Source organism: Brassica oleracea, chromosome C7 (assembly GCF_000695525.1).
Source record: "Brassica oleracea var. oleracea cultivar TO1000 chromosome C7, BOL, whole genome shotgun sequence".
In the NCBI taxonomy this organism is placed as follows: domain Eukaryota; kingdom Viridiplantae; phylum Streptophyta; class Magnoliopsida; order Brassicales; family Brassicaceae; genus Brassica; species Brassica oleracea.
In genome coordinates, this window is record NC_027754.1 from 47184334 (window position 1) to 47187221 (window position 2888).

The following is a 2888-nucleotide window of genomic DNA, read 5'->3' on the forward strand; positions in this document are numbered from 1 at the left end:
AAAAACATCTAAATTAAATAAAAATTAATCTATCACATATAAAATTGATATAATAACAATAAAATGTTAAACAAACATCATTTATAAACAATATGTATTGCCTTATAGAGAGTAGACTTTTTATTTCAATGAGCAAATTATAAAATACTTATTTATAACTAATTGTGTACTTAAAGCATTTATTAGAATTTTAATATTTATTATTATATATAATATCACCACAAATATTGAATTTAATAATTGTAATATTTATATATATTTCAAAATATTTATATTGACTATTAATTTCGGATTTTTCGGGTTACCCGTTCTGGTTCGGTTAATAACACTTCGGGTTCGGATATTTTTTGTACCACCCTACAAGATCCATTCGGGTATTTTTACGTTTCGGATCGGATAACGGGTCGGGTTTTTCGGTTCGGATTCGGTTCGGATTTCGGGTTCCGGATTTTATGCCCAGGCCTATCCATGTTTTTAAAAAGTTTATTTCATATAGAATTTCCGATATAATAGATAGTTAGTACCTGTACAGCTACATCATCAACCGGGTGTTTGGTCTAGTGGTATGATTCTCGCTTCGGGTGCGAGAGGTCCCGAGTTCGATTCTCGGAACACCCCTCCCTTGTACTGCTCCTAAATTTTCGGATCTGATCATCGTAATAAAAAGCATACCATACAGGCCTATTTAGTCCAATGGGCTCCATTATTCCAGGGATATAACCATCGCCAAAAAATATAATACAGGCCTAGTTAGTAAAATGGGCCGGATCGCTTAAAGGCAGTAAAAAGTAGGATGGATGTTCAATGGGGTTTCCATGTGTGTCGGCAGAGAAGCGACCAGTACATAATGGACAAATTTTTTTTTTTTTTAACAGCACATAATGGACAATTTTATATGAAAATCCTGATCGATAAATTTTACTTTAGATGCAAGGTTAAAAAAAATATTTTTCCCTCAAATTATAATATTTAAAATATCATTTTCTATATGAAAAATTTGTTGTAGTATTTTCAGTTTCTAGATCGGATCAGAATTGTATGACTGTTTTGCCAACAATCACCTACACTACATAAGAGCACCTCCATCGCTGTAGTTTAATACAGGTTCTAACCAAAAGCAAAAATAAAAATAAATGAAAAATGCTAAATAAACAGGGAACCGCTGCCAAACGTGGGCTTTTTAGAATCAGTAAGACACCCTAACGTGTCATCTTGTAATTGGAACGCACATTAATGTCTCTCTCCTTCGTTTGTGCGAAATCAGTTTTCTTTCTCCTCCATTCTTGAAGACTCCGCTTCTCTCTCGAATCTCATTTCGACCTCTTTCTCGGGTAGGTAAAATCATCCTTTCGATTTCTGCTTCCTGCTCTAAAAGTATTAATAGTACACGATCATGAACCTGGTGGCAATTGAATTTTTCTCCATTTACGCTGATAGATTCATGGTAGATAATTTACAATGCGTTTTGTAAACATGACAGTCTATTGTCCTGTCCTAAATACGCTGAGGGCCGTATGACACTGCTAGTTTTTGTGGTGCTTGTTTCTGTAAGTCTGTACAGAAGCTGCTGTTTGCCCAACTCCTTGTCTTCAACACTTCCCCATTGATGATAAAAGAAAACAGAACCTCGTCTTTTTAACACACCAATATGATCACCATCATGAAGAAGAGTACAAAAATGAATGTTCGGAAATAAATTAGTTTGTGAAATGCATGCATGCGATGATTAAATCACAAGGATGACAAAAAAAGATGGAAAGGAGACGTGTTGCAGAGAGAACCATATGGGGTTCTCCCATTGGAAGAGGAAAAATTTATATCCACTAACCAAGGTTCTAAACTTGTCAAATCACTTTATTTACTCTTAATTTAATCATTAGAACTCATTAGAGATCATAATGGATGAAGGTGGTCTAAGAATAATAACAGATCTAAAATTGGTCCATCAATCACCTACACTAACGTAGTACTGACGCTAACTTATTGAGGTTTCCAATTAATATGCAAACTTACTGAAGTTCCCAACTATGTATGAATTTGATGGCGGGTGTCACTAACAAAAATAAATAAAGAATTTGATGTTTACCAGCGGCGAGGCATTCAATGTCCGGTTTCAATAACCGACGTTCCGGACTTTGTTAGTTGTGAAAACACACCAATTAAATGTCACCGATTCATATATTTCATATAATATCCCCTGTATATTATTTGAGAAGCATTACAACTTCTTTTTGTAGCCACATGTCATCACTAAAATGATTCTTAGAATCATTAGAGAAATATGTTGGTCCATCTAATTATATAATAAACTTTTTATTAAACTAACAATAAATTCATCATTAATATATTTTATTATTTCCTTAAATAAAATTTACGGAATTACCTAATATGGCTAAAGTATATATGGCAATTAATGATTTTGAATAATAAAGATTTGATAAAAAAATAGTGTATCTTCTATCATATTTGTTTAATTTTAAGCTATTAAATAAATTAAATAACCACAATAACCATATAATAAAAATTTAGATTTTTATGTATATGTTATATTTTGAATTTTTACAAACGGCTATAAATTACTAAAACTGTTAAAAGTCTCACATTCAAATTTTATGATCCATGGTTTAAAATTTTTGTTATGAAAAAATACAAACGATTACAAAAATTATATAAGTAAAAAGTCTAATTTAATTAATTAATAAGATTAATATATATATATATCGTTGTAAATTAAACTATAAACCTTATAAAATAGAATATTTTAGTTTCAAAATTTGCTTTGAACAATTTTTTTGAACGATCATTGACAACTTATTTTTTTTAATTATAAATTACTAAAACTATTAATCCCACAATGAAAATTTTGTTATCAGTAATTTAAATTTTTT

The 2888-nt window shown here is 30.7% G+C and overlaps 1 non-coding gene across 1 annotated transcript; it reads left to right on the plus strand.

Annotated features, from left to right (window-relative positions):
• Positions 1-546: 546 nt before the first annotated feature.
• TRNAP-CGG lies at positions 547-618 on the plus strand. Its single transcript has one exon. It is a non-coding gene; the product is annotated as a tRNA-Pro (tRNA).
• Positions 619-2888: the final 2270 nt, after the last annotated feature.